The 22,804-nt window shown below is 42.0% G+C and overlaps 1 protein-coding gene across 2 annotated transcripts in view; it reads right to left on the reverse strand.

Moving 5' to 3' along the window:
* SETD4 (SET domain containing 4) overlaps window positions 1-22,804 on the reverse strand; it is a 448,803-nt gene that overhangs the window by 315,995 nt on the left and 110,004 nt on the right. Inside the window, exon 14 of one of the 2 annotated variants that reach the window (XR_005019638.1) lies at window positions 20,976-21,077. The exons of the other annotated variant lie outside the window; for it this stretch is intronic. The gene's annotated coding sequence lies outside the window, so the exon portion shown is untranslated. The remainder of the gene's footprint in view (window positions 1-20,975; window positions 21,078-22,804) is intronic. 2 annotated transcript variants of the gene reach the window in all.

A 22,804-nucleotide genomic window follows, 5' to 3' on the forward strand; every position in this document is an offset into this window, starting at 1 on the left:
TTTTTAAAAGAAAAAGAAAAATAGTTAATGGATAACTTAGGTCAAAATCCTGTTGGGAGAGGGTTGACCAGTTTTCTGGATTCAGGGGTCCTGAGACAAAAGCCTAAATGATATCAGCAGGCAATTCAGGTAAGGAAGCCAGAACAGACTTGGAATGAAAGGGAATGGGGGCCCCCAGGAATAACACACTGTAAATGTTCAGGCCTTGGGGATTTGCAACTTGAAGAAAATGGCCAAAAGTTACTTCTGAAAGCTAGGAAAATGTACAGAAAACACAAGCATCTAAAAAAGGAGGGTTGTGAAGTGGGAGAAAGGGATGACCTTGGCTTCTATGAGTCTACGCACCTACTTTTAATTTCCTTCACTAAAAAAAAAAAAAAGTTTGTGTAATGATACTTTTAAAACCCGTAAGTAGAAAACCTAGCTGGGAAATAATCAGTGTGAGCTGGCACAGCAATAGATACAGTAAGACCCCTACATACAAACCTTCACGTTGCAAACTTTCAAAGATGAGAATGTGCGTTCGCATGTCCAATCACTAAGTCAGTTCACGTGCCTGGCGTACATTGTCACGCATGTGCATCCTCTACAAGCGGTTGTGCTTTTGTGTACTTACATTGTGTAGCTTACTAATGAAGACCTGCTGGAACTGGAGGCCCAGAGAAAGGACGAAGAGAGACAAGAGGAAGAAGAAGTACTGAAGACAGAAGAGATTCACGATGCAGGAAATGGCAAGGGGATTTCTTTATATGAGGAGGCACTGTTGGGACTTTCCCTGGTGGTGCAGTGGTTAAGAATCCACCTGCCATGCAGGGGACATGCGCTTGATCCCTGGTCCAGGAAGATCCCACATGCTGTGGAGCAACTAAGCCCATGTGCCACAACTACTGACCCTGCGCTCTAGAGCCTGTGAGCCACAACTACTGAGCCTTTGTGCCACAACTACTGAAGCCTGCGCACCTAGAGCCCGTGCTCTGCACAAGAGAAGCCACCGCAATGAGAAACCACTCGCCGCAACTAGAGAAAATCCACGCCAGCAACAAAGACCCACGCAGCCAAAATTTAATTAATTAGTTAATTAATTTCTTTAAAAGAAGGAGGCACTGTTAGTTTTTGAGGCACAGGACCCAAATGTAGAACGGTACGCGAAGGTTGCAGCAGCCGTTCAGAACGCAACCCAGTGCTACCATGTCATCTTTGACGAGAAAAAAAGAGCTACTACCCAGACATCACTGGATTGTTTTTTTCAAGAGGGTAGGTAGAATTGAATCCAGCAAGGAACCAGAACCTGTGCCATCAACGTCAGGCGTGACTGAAATTGCAGCTTGCCCTCCATCTCCTATGGCTGACGACCCTTCAGCTCTACCATCTCCCACCTCCTCTCCCTCCTCCAGTCAGTAACTCTTGTTGCCTGTTCACTCGATGCCAGCCCCTGGATGCCAGCTGTTGTACTGTACTACTGTACTTTTCAAGGTACTGTACTGTAAGATTAAGAATGTTTTATTTTTTGTGTTTGTTTTTTATGTATTGTTTGTGTGAAAAGTATTATAAACCTATTACAGTGCAGTACTACACAGCCAATTGTGTTAGTTGGGTACCTAGGCTAACTTTGTTGGACTTACGAACAAATTGGACTTAACAAACGTGCTCTCAGAACGGAACTTGTTCGTATGTAGGGGACTTACTGTATTCTCCTATTTATCTAACTTCCCTGTAAGAGAAGCCACGGGCTCCACATTACAGAAGGGTGAACGGGTGCCATTTGTTTAATTTTTCAAGATTTGATTTAATCTAATCAAGATATTGGGGTTTAGGGGGTGGAGTCAACTACCCTAGGAAGGCGGATCCAGTTACAGACTTGAGGTGCACTCAGATCTAGACCTTTCCTCCTGACTTGACTCAGCTCAGCATCACCATCCGGCCACACTGGGCACTCCACCAGGAGACCCTGCAGATCCTCAATGAACTCAGTACCTTCCCTTCTCTCACCCTCTTTCCTCTTTCACTTTCATCTCCCTACTCCTCTCAACCTTCTCTGCCACTGCCTTCTGCATCTCAGTTAATGAGGTTACTACCCATCTGATTTCCAATGCTAGGAATATTCAGGCACACCCCTGAATAACTCTGCAACCTCCCTCACCTATAGGATAAAATCCAAACTTTTCCATCTCCATTGAGAAGAGCTTTTCACGTTCAGGTCCCCATCTACCTTTCAAACCCTCCCTACCCTATGCTCCCAATTCACCCAAGTGTCCTGCAAGACTCCACACCCAATCACGTTCCAGTGCCCTTGGACATACTGCCTTCATTTGGGGCACCCTCTTACTCTCCTTTGCCTCGAGAACTGCTGTCCCACTTCAAGGTTCTGCTGAAGCATCACCTCTTCTGTGAAGACCTCCCTAAGTCCCCAGACAAAGTCTGTCAGTCTGTCTTTCACCCTCTTGGGTTTATAGAATAGCACTTGCCCTGCTGACTGCTAACCATTGTGTTTTTGAGACTCTCTTCCCCAGCGAGCTGTTAGAAGGCATGGAGATCTCTTATTCATCTTTGTGTGTGAGCAGTAAGCACCTTAGTCACCTTACCTAACATTGCAACATACACATACACACATTCTGCTGTGTTTTCACCATAGCACTAATGTATACACACTTCGCCTGTTTATTTATTATCTGGCTCCCTCCACTAGAATACGAGCTCCATGAAAGCAGGTATTTTGGTCTATTCTGTTCTCCCCTCTACCACCAATTCCCAGAATAATACCTGGCATGTGGTGGACACTTAATATATATTTTGATGAATGTGCATCCAAAATGATTAGAATGGTGTCTACACATTCAACGTATTCATTGTTGAATGAATGCAAAAGTCCCACCTGCCTCTTAGAACTTTCCTTGGCTTTCTTCCACCTTTATTCACCTCCTCTGAACTCCTACAATAGCTACAGTGAGGTCCCACTACTCTCAGTACTTTGTTCCATTAATGTATTTTAATCTTGTCTCTCTAAGGAGATTATAAAAATTCCAAGGGCAGGCGCCACATCTTTTAAGAAAGATAATGTTAAATATAACTGGTGCCAGGTGCTTCCAAAGTGATTTATTGTATCACTTAATTATCTCCCAAACATCTACAAAATTAGTTCACTATTCTGATTTGGCATATAAGGTAACTGAGGTGCCAACGTACCCACATTCTCAAGGCCTTTAAGTAGCAAATTCATGATTCAAACCAGGTTTGACTCTAACTTCTGTGTTCCTTCCACTAACCCACATTGCTTCTGAGTTAATGTAGCTCACTGTTAACTTTTCCAAAAATATAGAAAAGCCAAAAAAAGAAAAACAATCACCCACAAACTCTTCATCCAAAGACAATCACTATTAACATTTATTCTATGACTTGGTCTTTTTTATTTTACACATTTTTAAATAGTTGTGGTCATACTATATCTAAAAAATGGTTATACCAACTTTCTAATTAAGATTTTAAGTTTGTGTCCCATATTTATAATAAATGTTAGGATATGATCATTATTGTCTGTTTATCCATGAAGCTAAACGTTTTTCCAAGGTTTTCTTAATGTGTACTTTTTCCCTTTGTGAATTATTTATTCTTTCCCTACTTATCTAGTTGAGGTCTTAATAATTTTCTTGTACATTTTATAAAGAATACTTTCTGAAAATTGTTGAGACATTAGATTTTTAAAATTTTAACCAAAATAAATTGTAACTATGTGAGATGACGGATATGATGGATATGTGTACAAAGCTTATTGTGGTGATTTGTTCACCACATGTACATACATCTAACCCTTATGTTGTACACCTTAAACTTACACAGTTTATGTAAATCATATCTCAGTGAAGCTGGAAAAAAAGAATACTTTCTTATCCATTTTTTCTGAGTATTTTCTATGCTATTTCTCAATTCTCTTACCCAATAAGTGCCTAGCATTGTGCTGAGTGCAAAATGAACGTGACATAAGAGTACTGATTAATCATTTTAAATTATTTACCCAACCAATTGATCGTGGTTCACATCATCAGTAATGTCATATTGATATCACGTCTTCCTGATATGAAACAATAAGAAAAGCACTTCATCTCCATGGTCTTCTTCCCCAAAATCCATAACCCCAGTCTCATCATGAGAAAACATCCAACAAACTCAAGTTGAGGGACATTCTGAGAAATACTTGACCAGTTCCTTCAGAAATGTCAAGGTCTTGACAGATGAGGAAAGACTGAGAAATTGCCAGAGATTGGAGAAGATTAAGGAGACATAATGACCAAATGTAACATGGTATCCTGGATTAGATTCTTTATAGAGAGAGGGCATTAGTGGAAAAGCTAGAGAGATCAGAATAAAGCCTGTAGTCTGAGTAACAGTACTGTACCAATGTCAATGTCCTAGTTTTGATAAGATACCTTGTTAGATGAGATGCTGACATTAAGGGAAACGGGGTAGAGAGCATACAGGAAATCTCTGTACTATCTTTCCAACTCTTCTATAAATCTGGTTATTTCAACATAAAAATTTTTTTCTTTAAATGATTCACTCTGGGTACATAACTAGTATCATTTCACAGAAGAGCACAACTTTACCTGACAAAACCTTAGTTCTTTCAACAACCTTAAATGCCAGAATAAAGAACTATTTATTGGCTTCATAATAAATTAGAGGATAGCTGAAACCCAGAAATATAAGGTACTGGATGTGAGTTTGCCAAGATGGAAAAGAGATCAGAAACAAGACTAGCTCAGTTAGACAGGTCAAAAATCACCTTTCTAAGGCAGAAAAAGTGGACCAGACAAACTAAATACAAGGTCCCCTAAAGCAGAATGGTATGTTGGAAGCAGCCTGAGTTCTGAAGTTGAATCCTGGCACTGCCCATCTCCAGTTGGTTGGGGACCTTAGGAAAGTAAACAACCTTCCAGAGTCTTGGCTTCTTCAAGTTTGAAATTGAAATAGTTATATTTCTTTTATGGGCCTCTAGAGGAGGGATCATCAAACTTTCTTCCTAAGATAAGAAATATGTTAGGTTTTGTGGGTCAGATGGTCTGAGGCACAGCTATTCAACTCCGCCAGTGTAGTTTGAAAGTAGCCACAGACAACACTTAAAAGTGTGGCCAGAGGCTCAAAGAAGAGATTAGCTGGGGAAGAAGAAGAAGACAGAGTAGAAGAGATTGATAACTTCCATATGCCACAGAATTCCCCCATTTCATTGCCAGGATGATGGTGAGGGTAGCACTGTCTACAGAGACCTTCATTTCCAAATGTAAATATTGTTCATGTATTAGCACCCTGGGAATACAGCAGCTGTAACGTGTTTGCTGTATTTTAAAATATTCAGTACAATTATAGAAGACAAGAAAAATAAATGGGGTGGCTGAAACCCAAAGGGTATATTACGTAGATGGTAAGTAAGCTAGTGGCTTGTGCAAGGCAGATGAAATCCATTGATGTGTTCAGTAAACAATGTGTTAGCCGTAGGTAGTGAGTAAGCATATAGCATAATCCAGAAGATATGTATATCTTGAAACAGTATAGTCATATAGGATGTATCCAAATATTCCTCTTCTTATAAGCATATCAATCATTTTAGATTAGGGCCCACCCTAGTGACCTCAATTTTTTTTTTTGGCCGTGCCTTGAGGCAAGCGGGATCTTAGTTCCCCGACAAGGGATTGAACCCACACCCCCTGCAATGGAAGCATGGAGTCTTAACCAGTGAACCACCAGGGAAGTCCCGACCTCACTTTAATTTAATTACCTCTGCAAAGACCCTATCTCCAAACATGGTCACACCATGAGGCACTGATGGTTAGGATTTCAACATATGAATTCAACTGGGATGGGGGACACAATTCAGTCCATAACACTTGACTTTTCCAACGTCTAGATGCCACCTGCGTTCCTTGGCTCATGGTCGCCTCCTTCATCTTCAAAGCCAGCAGTATAGCATCTTCAAATAGACATCTATCTCTCTGACCTCTGCTTCCATCATCACATCTTCTTCTGTAACTCTGATTCCCCAGCCTCCCACTTTCCTAAAAGGACTCTTGTGATTACATTGGACCCACCAGATAATCCAGGATAACCTCCCCATCGCAAGCCCCTGTATCACATCTGCAAAGTCCCTTTGCCATGTAAAGTTACATATTCACAGTTCTAGGGACTAAGACGTGGGCATCCTTGGGTGCCATTATTCTGCCTAACACAACCAGTCAGCAGGTTGATTGCGGACCTACAGCTACTGGCTGGACATCTTTCCAATAGAGCAAGGATGTGCTGATTACAGGCACCTTTCATCTACTGAACACCTTGTTTAACCTCAGCTCTAGTCCTTGTAAGCACACCATGGACAGGCAAGGCTGATGCAGTAGACAGACAGAACGTAGGCCAGGGTTCCAGAATCCTGGAATTAATGGTCTTTCCACCCTGCAGGCACTGGATTCTAAGTGCATTCATCACCCCATCAATTTCTCCTTGATTTTCACTGCATGTCTTGAATTGGTTGAATAAACCATATGATTTGGGCTTCCCTGGTGGCGCAGTGGTTGAGAATCTGCCTGCCAATGCAGGGGACACGGGTTCGAGCCCTGGTCTGGGAAGATCCCACATGCCGCAGAGCAACTGGGCCCGTGAGCCACAACTACTGAGCCTGAGCGTCTGGAGCCTCTGCTCCGCAACAAGAGAGGCCGCGATAGTGAGAGGCCCGCGCACCGCGATGAAGAGTGGCCCCCACTCGCCGCAACTGGAGAAAGCCCTCGCACAGAAACGAAGACCCAACACAGCCAAAAATAAACATAATAATAAAATAAATAAAAAAAATTTAAAAAAAAAAAACCATATGATTTGAGCATCTTATGTGGTCTGTGAGCCCTTCTGTTCCATGACAGCCTGCCTGGTAGGGTCTTAGAGGCTATCACAGCATCAAGGTCATTTTCCATACATCATCTGCTTTCATACAGAAGCAGATTGTTGAGTCAACAGAACACGGTGAAATTTGATGGAGAAGGGTATGTAAGCCTTGGGCTCAGAGAGGGTGGAGTTGGGTGGAATCCAGCAATGAGCAGCACAGGATCCCACGAAGGCCTCAGCAACAGAGGACTGGGGGTGACCAAGAATCCACCACGGAGGAGGAAGACCCTGCCGGCCAACTTCCCCGGGCACGCTGCCCAGACCAGCCCTGTCCAACAGTGCCCGAGGCTCATGCCAGGCCAGATTCCAGGGCATTGTGTCATTTGAGGCAGTTAGATGCACCAATGAACACTGAATAGTGTGGGAAATCTGACAGTCAGGATACCAACAGGACGGCCAGGAAAGGAACAGTGAACAGAACTCCTGTTTCCTCTTTTGTGTTGTTTCTGAGCCATAACTTCCATAATTTGTGAAATCCAAAGCAGAAAAAGAATGTTAAAAGACCTGTGCATACATAGGTTTAAAACACTTTCTGCCCTTTTCCCAAAATACCAAAATCAGAAGCATTCCAGATTTCAGGAAGGAAATACATATTTAATTTAATTTATTTTTTTAAAAGGAATGCCATTTGAAAAACATTAAGAGGTGCTCTTGTATACCAAAAGCTGACTTTTAGAAATGAATTTATTTTTACTTTAAAAAGGCTTTAAAGAGTAAATATCCTTTTAATTCAATGTCAATCTTTTAAAAATTAAAAAAAGAGCTTTTCTCAATAGTAATTGTCACATTTCAAACCCCTACATTTTGGATTTTTTTGGAAAATGAAAATAAAATGTGTCCTATCTGGTGAAGACATGTGGAGTGTTACAAGGACCACCCCTAAAACTCTGCCCTTTAGATTCCAAATTCTAGATCAGGACGAGCCCTGCGTCTGTCATCTACATTAAGCCACCACAGTGATTGGAATAAAGTGTTTCCTTGAGTGATGGGCATCCTTAATAATTCATAGGTGACCACTCACAGGTCCCTCCAAGTGACAGAAGACCCTCTCAACCCTATAAAGCTGGGTAACTGAGCCCATATAACAGGGTTATGAAAAGCAACCTTTTCTGATAGAACCCTTCAGAGTTAAGTTTGCAGGAAATACATGCTACTGGTGTACGACCAGGAGAAAAATAGTTTATTTGCAAAACAGAACAATCCAGGTTTCCTACCCCTAACGTTTTCTTATGTGAAGAGATGCTACATGAGAAACACTCTCCAGACTTCAGGTACAATCCTAGTATCAGAATCCCCTGATCCAGCCCCGAGTTTATAACAAAAAAGAATACCAGCATATAACAAATAAAACATATAACGAAAAGGATGGAGAATTCTTCCTGAGAAAGTTTGCATTCTGCTTTCATATCAAGAATACATGTGTCCTCCCTTTAATTCCAATTGCAGATATTTATTCTAAGGAATTAATCAGAGATGTGAAAAATGTTTATATAACAATATTTATTTCAGCATCATTTCTGAAGTAAATTTGGAGCAACCTAAGTGTCCACCAATAGGAAAATGATTAAACAAAGTGAAGCACGGGCAAAAGATGGAATGATACGTTACCGTTTTAAAGTTGGGTTTTGAAGAGCAATAATACAGGGGTATGTTCATGATATAACGTAATAGGAAAAGAAGGATATAAAATTATAAACACAATCTGATTTCAATTTTGTTTCTAAAACAGTAAGGATTATTATTTTCATGATACTTTCCTGTTTTTTCCAAGTTTTCTACACTGGAGATGTATCACTTCCGTAGTCGGGGGGTGGGGAGTATATATTATTCAAAGAAATGGATTTATCCCAGAAAACTCTCCCTGTTTAATTCTACTGTTTTTACAAGAGCCCAGCACATGGATGTGAAAAGTGGCTACAGTGAAGGCTGCAATGACCACAACCCTGTGGGCTGTTTCTCCCCAGGCCCCAGCATCCCCCATCTAAGACTGCGTCTGCACCCCCGGGGGAACGCTACAGACAGTCCGGGGAACCAGCCCAACGATTTCGGTTACTTTGATAATTCAAAGTTTTTTGTTTTTTTTTTTTTCACACACACACACTGTATTTTATTTTTACAAGAGATAAATAGACTGACACCAAGCATTGTACATGGATGACCACAACAAAAGCAACAATGATTGCAATGACCAAACATGAAACACACTCATACTATGTCATAATATTGACATTCAGTCCAGTAATCCTCCACTGTAACAGCTCCTTTACTTTGCAGTGAAATGATAATTCAAAGTTTGACCACAAGGCAGCATTAGTAGAGCGGGTCCTGTCTATTCAACAGCAGACGATCCTGCCCCCCAATAATCACAGATAAGCAGTTCAACAAATGTACTCTCCTCCTAAACAACACTTACAAGGCTCTAGCACACGTGTGTTGACACAGAAAGTGCCATCAAAGTGTGTATGTGTGCAGGAGCCTGTGAGCAAGAGAGAAGGCCAGGGAGAGAAGAAGGGGGAGGGAGAAAGAGACGGGAGGGAGAAGGGAAGGAGAAGGGGGAGGGGAGGGAACAAAAGGAGGGAGTGTTCACACCAATGACTCAAGTCTGTGCCTGGCTAATTTAAAAATTCGCTGACTCTAAAATTTTCCTAACATTTCCAGGATAGGGAAGAACTCAGAACTAAGAACTCTAATCCCGACTAAAGGAGAATAGTCCCTTCTGTTCCTTCTTCCAACAACTTAACACGAACATCGCCAGCTTTGTCTGTGTACACAAGTCGTCTAGAGCACTTGAGACTGGTGCCCAGCGAAAAAGGAGAATTGAGCCCTTCTTTCAACAGGATTCCCTAGCCCGGACTGCAGGCGTTATCTGCATGCATTAATGCGTATGCAAATTACCGCCGATCTAGCACGGACACCGAGAGACATCTAGTGACAAGTTGGGTGAAAAACAGGACAACATACAGACCACAGAGAGGAAGCAATGTGCCATCCACCTGCAACTGTACTTTATTCAATCAACTGCTATTAAACATCTAATGTGCTAGGCACCAAGCTAAGTTTGGGGGAATACGAAGAACAAGACAAACAAAAGAAGAATTTTCCATAATTTGTAAATATCCCTCATTAGAAAATGTCTTTCTTCTGCTGTCTCTATTTATGAAACACAAAACAAAGTCCCACATTCAAAACAGAGCATCTCTCAAAGGAAAGCCAAATTATTTGCTTTCCCATGGTAAGACGATGATTTTCCAAAAGCTCTAGGATTAAAAGAATATTCTGTCAGTAATTCCAAATTTGCAATCCTTGCAAAAGGCTGGGTTTTTTCTTTGATTTTTATAACACTTTCCCCATATTCCCTCTCCCAACCCAGAGGGCTGAGCAGAACAGAAATAGTGCTTTTAAAGTGAGTTTATATAAATTTTGTTCTGATAAGTTGAGAAATTAATTTCATAACATTCTTTAATCAGTTCAAGCATCAGGCTCACAAACTAACCAAAAGAAAATATAAAACTAACATTCTGAATTCAGGTCTCCTTAATACTATCAATAGTTTGTACACGGAAACTTTTCTATACTAAGAGTGAAAAGGTATCTCTGTGTGCGTATGTGTGCATGTGTGTGTGTGTGTTTAATCTCTGAATACCTCCCATCACTAAGAAGTATCAATATGTGGAAATTCTAAGCTGTATTTTATCTTCAATTATATCATAATGTATTGCATATATAAAATGGTACATTGCAAATCACTCCATCATACGTTTCTTTTCCTTATAAGAGAAGGAAAACAGTTCAGTACTCTGTACCTCGAGCGCTAGAGAGGTTTGTGAGCAATCATAAGAAACGTTGGTACCTTTCTTCCAGGGAGGGCCGAAGGCAGTCCAAATCACCAGATCTCGTAAGACCCATATAAGTAAAAGCAACTCAACTTAGAGCTTATCCTACTTCGCGGTTTTGGTGAATAAGAAATACAGGATATGCTATTCATTTTAAAAGCAAAGACCAAGAAACATAAAATTATTCTGTAAATGCAGTAAGTGAAAATAAGCTTCCCTTCTACGTTATGCACATTTCAGGAAAAGACATAGTGATGGGGATGGGGGAGTCTGGAAAAAAGACAGATTATGAGACCAACCTGGGTCTTACCATTTGCCACGTGCCCTGAAGGCAGGATGGCTTTCTTTGGGAAAAATCTCAACCCTTTAGATGAAAAGGATGAACAAATCTGGCCAAAATTTTTTAATTAAAAAATACGTTTAACTGTTGCCACTTGATATCTTTTTGTCCCTCTTCATTTCCTTCCCAAATCACCAGAGTCCCATTGCATGCAGCCCTCCCAAAGCCCTGCAGCCTACAATAGGGCATTCTGGCTGAGCCCCTGTGATCTGTTTTACAGCCCTGCTTCTCTATCCCAGCAGCCTGTGACATTTCTTTCCAGACCTGCCTTGCAGTAAGCGCAGACCCCTTGCACGGCACCTGCCTGCAGAAAAGCCAGGGTGGAGAGCACACTACATTTCCTACCTGTCACAGCTGAACCCCTGCCACCATCTCCTTCTCAACAGGTATCTTCCACCTGGCTTTGAATTCCAGCACCACACCGGGCTGAGCCCGCCCGGGGAGGAACTGAGATAGGGCTTGAGTCACACCTGTTTGACCCCACGAGTGCTGCATATACATAGTGCGCGCACGCACACACACACACACACACACACAATCTTTGATAATGATAATTTTCTGAGATAACTGGTCAACACCGCTAGGTCAGAAGAAAGGACCATGTGCTTCCAAATGAAAAATACCCAGAGAAATTACTGAGAGAGGTATGGTAATTAATCACATTGGCAGATTTAGAACTTACTTTCAAACAGGCTTTCTTTCGTGCCTCCGTTCATGACAGCACTTGCAGGTCCGTATCGGGACAGTCCCGCGGCCCAGCGACACCTGCGTTCAGGCAGCCCTGGCTTGTGCTCTTGTCGCAGCCCCTAGTAGGGACCGTCATGCTGCCTCTCCCCCCAGGGCTGCACCCAGGTCTCTCTCAGCCCTGCAGTCTGCTGCAGGCTAGCCATCGCCCCGTTAGCCCAGGACAGTCCCAGTTTACACCGGTTAACCTGTCATAATGATTATTAGCACCTTCTTTTATTCTGAAAAGAGTCCTGGTTTGGATAATAAATTTCATGGTAACTGACCTTTCGGGAACATTCTCCCCACCAACACACCTTTCCTATCTGTGCAACTGTACAGTCGGCTGAAAAACAGGACTTTTGCACTTGTGTATTCCCGTGATTATATGCCCTGGGCCCATCCATGGTTCCCCGAGGCTGACGTGGGCCACTTCTAGACCATCTACTGGTCCAAGATAGACAGATCACACATGTTCTCTACCTCCCCCTTTCCAACAGGTTGAGCTCTAATCACATCAGATACACCTGTGCATGGATATTCTTCAGGGACAAGCTCTAACGTATGGGGTCCTGTTGACTGATCTGTATTAGAAAATAAGATAATGTAAGATAATGTAAAAATAAGATAAGATAACGTTAAGTTAGGGAGGATACTCAGTTGTAAGTCATCATCTGTGAAACCTTTTACAGAGGCTTCATTCAAAATTTAAATAGGATAAAATTCACAAACATCATGATTTGCTCATAATCGTTGGTGACTCCAAAGAAGGTCACAGACCTTCTTCAAGTGACTAATGAGAACTGACATTCAAGTGTCTTTAATTTATAAATGTCATCATTGTTCTGTCCAACTGTGGACATGTACCTACCACCACTTGGTAGACACCCAAGGAGTACCCGTTGATTCATCTGTTAACAGAAGCGGAACCACTTCTCAGGCCACATTTGCAGGCAGCGCTGCAGGGGTGAAGAGCTGGGGCAGATGGTCAGACGTACCTCCCTCTGCAGCCTGGCTGTACCCTCTTAATCCTCTTCTACTCTGAATAGTCTCTGAACCTCTCTGAGGCTGTTTCCTACTCCGCGAAGTAGGGATAAGAGTCACCAACCCCCTAGCAGTGTTATACTACCGCACCTAACGAATGGATAAAGAGGATTGTGGTATACAATGGAATACCACTCAGCCATAAAAAAGAACGAAATTTTGCCATCGGCAGCAACATGGATGGACTTGGAGGGCATGATGCTAAGTGAAACAAGTCAGACAGAGAAAGGCAAATACTGTATGATATCACTTATGTGTGTAATCTAAAAAGTACAACAAATGAGTGAATGTAACAAAAAAGCAGCAGACTCACAGAGAACAAACTAGTGGTTACCAGTGGGGAGGGTGGGCAGGGGCAATTTAGGGGTGAGAGAGAACATAGCCAGTATTTGGTAATACATGACTGTAAACAGAAAGTAACCTTTAAAATGTATAAAATGTTTTTAATTAAAAAAAAATACTGCACTTAAAGCATTTGATACAGTGCCTGGCATCTAATAAGCTTTCAATCATTATTTTTATCTAACAAATGCACATTGTGCTTATTAAGTGTCACACCCAGTTCTGAGCACTTTGCAAATACTAATTCATTTAATCCTCATAACAACCCCATGATATTGATGGTAAATATTTGTACTATCCCCATTTTACAGATAAAAACCGAGACAGAGAAAGTTTAGGTCCCCTGCCTGGGGTCCCACAGTTGGTTACCACCCAGTCAGACCGCCTCCAGACACTAATCTCTTCACCGGTATGCTAGGCAGCTCTGCCAATTTTCCACACTGGTTGAGAGCACAGATGGTATCATTAGGACCCACTGAGGCCAGCCGATCAGTGGAGCTGAGGTAGGAGCTCCACAGTAGCGTCTGGTACACAGACTTGGACACAAGGACACTTACTGTCACCATGACACACCAGGATGGTGACCCACTGAGATAATCAGTAGCCAGATATCTCTAGCTTAAATCCAGATGCATCCTGCATCAACTTCTATTACATTTTTTAAAAAGACTTCTGTTTTCTCCTTTCATTGATCTGAATCAACACAGAATCAACATCCAACAGCACAGGTTCTCCAAGTAAAGAACCAATGTCAAATTAATCCTTCAAAATGTAAGTGTTTTGAAGGGCTCTGCTGCTTTCATTTTAGAAAAGACACATAACTCAAACTTCACGTCAGAGGTACATTCAGTCAAAAAACAGGATTTACTGAGGGCTAGCAGGACCTCCTGAGCTCACGTAGGTGAGGGACACGACCTTTGATGTTGAATTGTGTCCCCCAAAAAAGATACGGTGGAGTCCTAACCCTTAGTACCTCAGAGTGTGACTTTATTTGGAAACAAGGTCTTTACAGAGGTCATCAAGTTAAAATGAGGTCATTAGGGTGGGCCCCAATGCAGTATGACTGTGTCCTTATAAAAGAAGGGGAAATTTGGACACGGAAATAGGCAAACTCCGAGGGAAGATGATGTGAAGAGAGACAAGGAGAAGACAGCCAGCTACAAGCCAAGGAGAGATCTGGTACGGAAGATTTCCTCACAGCACTCAGAAGTAACCAACCCTGCTGATACCTTGATCTTGGACTTCCAGCCTCCAAAAGTGGGAGAGAATAAATTTATATTGTTTAAGCCTCCCAGCTTGTGGCACTTTGTTACAGCAGCCATAGGAAATTAATACAGACTTTGGTATCAGGAGTGGAGTGGCTTAAACTCAGAAACCTAACTGGCAAAGAACTGAGGGGCACCCATGAGACACACAGTGAGCTGATGTGAGTTAGACAGTGGGCAGACGGGGCACCGGTGACCCCAGGTGAGACCAGAAGACTCTCTTCCTTGGCCTCGACTGGAGGGGGTAGGGGGACCCCACATGCTCTGAGCACTGAGGGTCACCTGCCCAGTGGAGCCAGGAGCAGTCCTTACTGTCCCCATCCAGCTCAGTGCCCCTGGCCATTCCAGCCAGGAGCAGACATGTCTAATCTCTCCATGTCTAAACTCTCCAGGTCAGACCCCTGTCTCCTTCGTGTTGAGAGTCCTCTCGACTGGCCTGTGGGTCTCTTGATGCCTACCTGACTATGAAGAGGGACAGCCTCAGCTCCTAGAAGATGGGGCAGGCATATGTCAATGTGGGTTCCTCTCTACTTAAATTAACCCTTCACCTAGTTGGTACAGAGGTGTAGCCAATGAAGCCAGTTGAAACTGGGGGTGCTACCCCGTAAAAGCAGAAGTCCTTCCCCATATACTCTTACCTCTGTCCTTGACCTCAAGCCTTGCCTAACAAGTAACCTACTGGCCTGTGTACTCCAACGCCTCTGTGTTGCCTCTGATCACTTGTCTGATGAACACATCACTCTACCCTTTAAAATCCTAACCCCTCCGCACCCTCAGTGATTACAATTCCGGGGCCAGTGCTGTGGAACGGAGGCACAAGTGTAGCAGGGATGGTTTGATCTCTGTAAAATATTGCATTTATATTCAACATCATCTTGAGCTGAACCCTCCAGATTTGGAGAAATCACTTCTCTTACTGAAATTTAATTACTTCTGTGATTTTGGTCTACCAGAAAAATACAATGTACAGAATATAAATAAGAAACAGAATAGGCAGTGCCAGATATCTGACTGCATTTTTCCTAATATAAAATATATAGGTCCTAATTCCCTTCAAACATCTCTTGCCCTGTAGATGAAATATAGATACCTTTATTTTTAATAAACAAAGGGGAAAAGGATCCTTTTGCAATATTTTCTTGGAAATACAAAATATCTAGCCATGTCAAGGATCAAATAACCTAAAATTAACCAAATAAAGCCTTAACCATTCCTAGTGTAGTCAAAGAATATTCAGTAACATGGAGGAATTATTTGTACATCAATGTTAAAGGGAATAAAGCAGAATTCAGAATTATATATTTGTAATATATATATATATATATATATATATATATATATAATCACACAATGATTATATACATGTATAGAAAATAGAAAAAAGGAAATGCTTCAAATAATGGTAATTATAGCTGAGTGATAGATACCAGGTGCTTTCTGCACCTTTGCGTATTTTCCAGATTTACTAAAATAAGTTTGGATTACTTTTTTTTTTTTACCCTTTTTTTTTTATTTATTTACTTATTTTTGGTTGTGTTGGGTCTTCATTGCTGCGCACAGGCTTACTCTAGTTGCAGAGAGCGGGGGTTACTCTTCCCTGCGGTGCACGGGCTTCTCATTGTGGTGGCTTGTTTTGTTGTGGAGCACGGGCTTTAGGTGCGTGGGCTTCAGTGGTTGTGGCACGCAGGCTCAGTAGTTGTGGCTCATGGGCTTAGTTGCTCTGCGGCATGTGGGATCTTCCGGGACCAGGGCTCGAACCCGTGTCCCCTGCATTGGCAGGTGGATTCTTAACCACTGTGTCACCAGGGAAGTCCTGGATTACTTTTTAATCAGAGAAAAATGTTATATTTTATTCTGTTTATTAATAATACACATACTTGGGGGCCACAACTACTGAGCCTGCGCGTCTGGAGCCTGTGCTCCGCAACAAGAGAGGCCGCGACAGTGAGAGGCCCGTGCACCGCGACGAAGAGTGGCCCCCGCTCGCCACAGCTAGAGAAAGCCCTCGCACAGAAACGAAGACCCAACACAGCCAAAAATAAAAATAAATAAATAAATAATTTTTTTTTTAAAAAAGGCAGATGCTTGCTTTAAAAAATAATAATAATAATAATACACATACTTTATAAAGTATATGAATACCTGATTACTTTTTGTATGTAAGCAATATTAGCCCATTATGTAAAATTTTATAGCCAAACACAAAAGTCATTATGAGTTGTGTACTGGACCCCATAGAAGCACACTATACACACCTGTAAATAACAATTAAAGAAAATATATAGGTTGTTATCACTTGAGCAAGTTTAGTTTTTGGTAACTGATTCTGTTTCCATTTGCCACGAGAAATATATCCTCTTTATCTGTGTCCTCCCTTGCTTTTTTTAGGTGTATAAAATGACAGCTTATGTGAAAATCAAACTGAGGTCAAATTACCAATATTCTGTGTGTGGCTGGAGGTCAGAATTACCTTTGTAAAGAGCCCTGAGGCCCAGAATGAATTTCTATTTATTCAGCAGTCTACCTCCCAAACTCAGCTAACAAAAAAAGAAGAAAAGGGCAAAAGGGTCCCAAGCTCAGAGTTCAGCTTGTGTTTGCAAATGACCAAGAAAAAGAAAGATGGAAGCAGGCACAACCAGAGAGAATAGGGGCTAGAAGTTCCTTGTATGTGTAAAGGCAAATGCTTGATTGGTTTGATTCAGCTTGAATCATTTCAGTTGCATGGTATTAGAGAGAAAAGAAAACTGTACACTGCCAGATGATGAAGAGACCCTTGATGTGCTTTGTGGGCTCCCTATATGTGTGTATGTGTGTGTGTGTGTGTGTATTTCTTTTTAATTTAATGGGCACCTACTATGTGCCCAGCACAGCGCTAGAAGCATAGATGCCGTGACAACTAACTGTGGCCCTAAACCCTAGGAAGAGTCTGGCCACTTCTTACTCACTTGTTGACCATGTTCTCTGACTATTTTGGGTTTTACTACATGTTATAGAGGCTTAATTCCCCTTCCAGAAATACCTGCTAAGTCCCATTGGTTTAATTGTGTATAATGCTTGTTTTGGCTTCAACAAAGAGACATCTGGATTATGGATTTCTGCAAAGACTGAAAAGTCAAGCCCTGCACGATAGAGCCCATGGAGCACTGCCTTTCCCATCATTATCCATCTCCCCCGCTCCTACTCCATGCTGCCTCACTCAGGTGAGTGATTCTAGTCTATTCAGGCTAATAGCATGTCGTTCTTAGTGAGCTGCTCCTAAACAGTGTGTTGCTTTTGCACACCCCTTGCTACTTTTATCTCATTTGTGCTTTACAACATCTTTGAAAGACGGATGGGAAAAGAAATATAAGTTGAGATGTAGAATGTTCTAAAACCTTGCAACTTAACACCAGTTTCCACTTTGATACTACTTAGTTCCATAGGCTGCTAGCTTTCTCCTTGCCTTCTCCAGCCTCGTCCCATTCCCACCCATTCTCTGTTATGGCACCAAAGGGCTTTTTCAGAAATGCAAATCCGATCATGATATTCCCCAATCTAATCCTGCCCAATGGCTCTATGTCACCAACCAAGAACAGTTGGAACTACTCAGTGTGTCTTCCTGGCTGCTTCCCTCCTACTGGGGCCAGTGTTTCAGCCCCATCAAAGCCTCTGCATGTGCGTTCTCCCCACCTGGACCACCTTCACCCCACCTCATCGCCAGGAGAGAAACTCTTACTCATCCTCCAAGGGCCAGCACAAGCATTCCATCCTCCATGAAATGTGTTTCTTAGAAACACTCAGCTTTTAATAAGGAAAGACATTTGAGTCAGTACCTTCTTTGGAAGAGACAGGAGAGTGGTCTTGACCTTGGAGAGAAAGTTACACTCAACCTCAGATAACCTGCATCTGAGCTTTTTCTTTCATCCAGTTCCCATAACTAATGAAGAAGTGGACTCGGTACACCAGGATGAAAATCACGTTGATTTTACTACTAAAGCCCTAGGAAAATAAACAAGTCATGGAACCAGTAAGAGCTGGCAAGATCTCACAGGAAAATGCTCATGGAAACAAAAAATACACTTTGATATCTTCTGCCCTTGCAGAATATTTTTTCCACAGAAGTGTGTCTTTCACTATCATCACTATCCCCAAGAACTTGGGGGAAATAAGATGGTTGGATTTAGGGCCCACCCGAATCCAAGATGATTTCATCTTGAGACACTCAATTTAAGTACATCTGCAAAGACCCTTTTTCCAAATAAGGTCACATTCACTGGTTCCAGAGGAATGTCTCTTTTGGGGGACCACCATCCAACCTACTACAGACAGCATGCCTCACTCTGATTGAAACCTTATCACTGACACCCCAGTTCTGAATCCTGGCTGACCACACTGCTTTCCAGTTGTGGTTTCATTCCCAGGTAGCATGACCTCTCTGGAGTTCTTGAGACTTCAGCCTCTCTGCAGTTACGTTTCTTGTGGAAAATCAATGGATTGGAATTCTGGTTATACACTTGAGTCTCATAATTGACTCAAGTGTATAATTTCACTTGAGTGAAATAATTGTGTATCTGTGCTAGAGAGAGAAGAGCCCACCTCTTAATGTGTCAGCCCAATTCTATTCCTGAGCCTGCAGACCTGGAGCCCAATTGAAGCCTGGGAAATTAAGGTAATTTTCCTAAGGTGAGCCATCTAGGGAGGCCCCTAGAGAGACCGCCCGCCGGCCATTCCACAGATGACCTTCCCTTGTGCCTGGCCAAGTGAGGACATAGAGGCAGAGAGGGCCCGAGCTCCTCGGGGAGCCAGTAGTCCGTCCAGGTCTTTCCACCCAGTTTTGTGCTGACCAGTGGTTTGGCCCTTTGAGTCAGTCTTCTGGAAGATAAGGAGTGGGGCCAGTCAAGATGGCAGAAGAGGTAGTGAAGAACCTTGAAGACCATCCTGAGCCCTAATGGACCATCTCAGTGAGCAATGCCCACTGTCCAAACACAAGCAGCCAGGAAGCCATGTGTAAGAAGCACATACCTCCTGAAGTGGAATTTGACATGCAACCTCGCCTCCTGGAGCAGGTGATGCCATATGCCAGCTGAAATCATATTTTCGAAGCTCTCCCTTAGCTACTATCTAAAAGGTCAGTAGAAACAGATCTACACAGAGCCTTTTTTTTAACTGAAGTATAGTTGATTTACAATGTTTCAGGTGGACAGCAAAGTGATTCAGTTATATACATACATATACTTTTTCAGATTCTTATCCATGACAGGTTATTACAGGACATTGAATATAGCTCTCTGTGCTATGCAGTAGGTCCTTGTTGTTTATCTATTTTATCTGTAGTAGTACACAGAGACTACTTAACCTATTGTGTGTTGCTGGTTTTGTTATTGCTGTGGGTATTTCTGCATGATTTCCAACAGATCTGGCTTCTTGGAGAAGCTGGTAGTTTTCCAGTGATTAGAACTATTCTCCATGAGAGGAAAAGGATGATAAACTAAGATCTTAAATGTCACGGTGACACTATGTGTGTGTCCTCAGAAAAACATTTCTGCTGAAAGATAAAAATCTTCTGGATGCTTTTATCTCTGAGCTTCTGGCAACTGTAGAAATTCCCTCATGGAGCACGTGGTCATTACCAGACCACAGACACTGAAACAGGGAAGAAGGACCTGATGTGAAAGGATGGAGGTAAGCGCAGGTTTGTGGGACCTGAGAGACAGAGCTAGCAGCAAGGAGCTTAGTGGCTCTAACTGAAGCCATCCTGGATTATGCTTTCTGAAGTTAATTTAACTTAAATTTACGTTCTTCTTTATGTGTGAGGTACATGGGCCTATACTGAGTGTCCTACCTGGCTTCCCTTCATTTTCTGTGCCAAAAATCAGCCTAAATGCTGTGTCTTCCCAGTCCCCCATCAATTCTGGCCAACCAAGTGGAAATGCAGAGGCAAGGAGTTCCAGCACGATCCTGTCCAGTCTCCTCCCAGTCACCTGTGTCACCAGACATGGATAAGAGATTGTCAAAAGTGACAGTGGTTTCTGGAGGCAAGAAAATGGCTTACCAGTATGAAGCGGCCAGGGAGAGGGCTGTGCACGTTTTGAATTTCATTTCAGACCTAACCTTCCCCTCAGTCTCTGCCTAATAGAAAAGAAATAGTGAAAGACCCACAGACTTAGAGAACGAATTTATGGTTACCGGGGTGGGGGGGAAGGGGGGGGGGGAAGGGATAGTTAGGGAGTTTGGGATTGACATGTACACACTGCTATATTTTAAATGGATAACCAATAAGTCCCTACTGTATAACACAGGGAACTCTGCTCAGTTTTATGTGACAACCTAAATGGGAAAAGAATTTGAAAAAGAATAGATACATGTATATGTATAACTGAATCACTTGGCTGTACACCTGAAATTATCACATTGTTAATTATAACATTGTTAATCAACTATACTCCAATATAAAATAAAAAGTTTAAAAAAGAAAAAAGAAAGAGTGAAATATTCTGAAAAAGATAAGCAGTGGAATCATTAAGTGCTTACTTTTAGGAGCAGTGTTCTAGAGACATACACTCACAGCTCTTCAGACAGGAAATAGCAATATAATTTCAGGAAATATCAATGATCTTCATGGCTTAGTATTTCCTGTAAAGGCGTAGAGAAAAGGGGGGGAAATGACATACTCAGCTTGCAAAAACTGCAGCTTCTAAAAAAAAAAGAAAGAAAAAAACTGCAGCTTCTAACACATGCCAATTCTTACTTATTTAAAGGCTTCAAAAGTCAACCCCATCATGAATAAAGAAACGTCCTTGGTTGAGGTTACTGTGTTTATTTTGGTTATTTACAATATTCTATCACACTGACACTCCAAATGCTAAGTTTCCTACAAGGATTTTGGAATATGTCATGTAAACCAACGACTAGTTTATAGTAGATATTTTTGCTACATTGAAGAGTTTTTCATTCTCAGGTAAGGATCAGACAAGAGCCTTAAGTGACAACTTTTTTAAAGCTGTCTGTCTTTTTAATGGAAGTTTTCTTTTTTGAAGGTGAAGTATGCTGTTCTTTATGACAGCTTTGTTGGCACCAACAGAAATTCAAAGTAAAGCTCTGAAAGTGAATCAGGTAGGATTACCTACATGTCCTTGGAATTCAGCTCAGCTTATGGGAAATTTGTCAATTATTTTCATATTCCATTTCCCAGGAAAACATAGTCCATGATCAACAGAAGCTCATTATCCCAAAGCAGCCAATCAAGGAAGCATACCCTGTCACCAGGTGAGATATGGCTACGTCTGGGTCAACATCATGAAGAAGTACATTAGCAACGTGTAAACATGAGCAGTTTCAGGAAGACAGCCTTTACATTCCTGCCTTGTGTTTAATCGAAACCAGGACACGGAACTCACGCTTCCAGACAAAAGTCAACTCTGCTTTGACCCTTGCTTCCACCAAGTTCACCGACACTTCAGGAAAGCAGAGAGTTGCCTGGATGAAACCAAAGAATCTTCTGGCAACCCCCAAATCCTGCCCCTGACAGCAGCCTATACAAAGTGAGTCTGAGAAATGTAATACATCTTAGGAATGCACCTGAAAAACAGCAATATTATATCCACCAGGGGAAAAGTCTTCCTGGGGATTAGTGTGGGCTCTGAAACTTGATTCTTCCCAAGCTTTCATAATTGTTATCCCAATTAATGGAACTGCAGACACCATTCTTCTATTCCCAGGTACAATCATGTCACGTTCTTCTGAAACTCACAAAGCCATTTCCTTCAACACTGCCCTCCGGGAGGGAGTCTTGAGGTTAATGACCCTCCACAGAAGACTATCATTTACGTACTGTACAAGTGCATTTTCTTTGCATTTCGGTCATGCCCTGACCTTGGAGAGGACGATGGAAAGGGGGATGCCTGATTGCCTTGCCATTTATAAACTGATTATTTTCCTATTGGCACCTTCATTCTGCAATCACTGACATAAAATCTTTTACCAAACAAAATGTAAGAAATGAGAAATTGATTGGATTTCTAAAGTTTGCTTTGAACTCAGCCATTAATAAGAGGTTCTTTTAAGAAGAGAAGTCTATAGAAGTGACTCCACACCAGAACCCAGCTGTGCTACTTTCCGAGGAGATGCGGCCACATCCAATCAAAGCGTAGAAACTCAGTCATTTTTAACTGAATTGACAGAGAAGTACTATTTTTCTACCAAAAAAAAAAGGAAGGAAAGAATGCTTTCATGTAGATCTACGCAAGCTAAACTTACACCAAAAGCTCATGCAAGGTCGATGAATAACAAAGTTTTCTGCTCCCACCACAGACTCCTTGCCATGACGTGGCCCTCCCAGACAATCTTCCCCAGAGGGCAGC

The sequence above is a fragment of the Balaenoptera musculus genome, chromosome 4 (genome assembly GCF_009873245.2).
Source record: "Balaenoptera musculus isolate JJ_BM4_2016_0621 chromosome 4, mBalMus1.pri.v3, whole genome shotgun sequence".
In the NCBI taxonomy this organism is placed as follows: domain Eukaryota; kingdom Metazoa; phylum Chordata; class Mammalia; order Artiodactyla; family Balaenopteridae; genus Balaenoptera; species Balaenoptera musculus.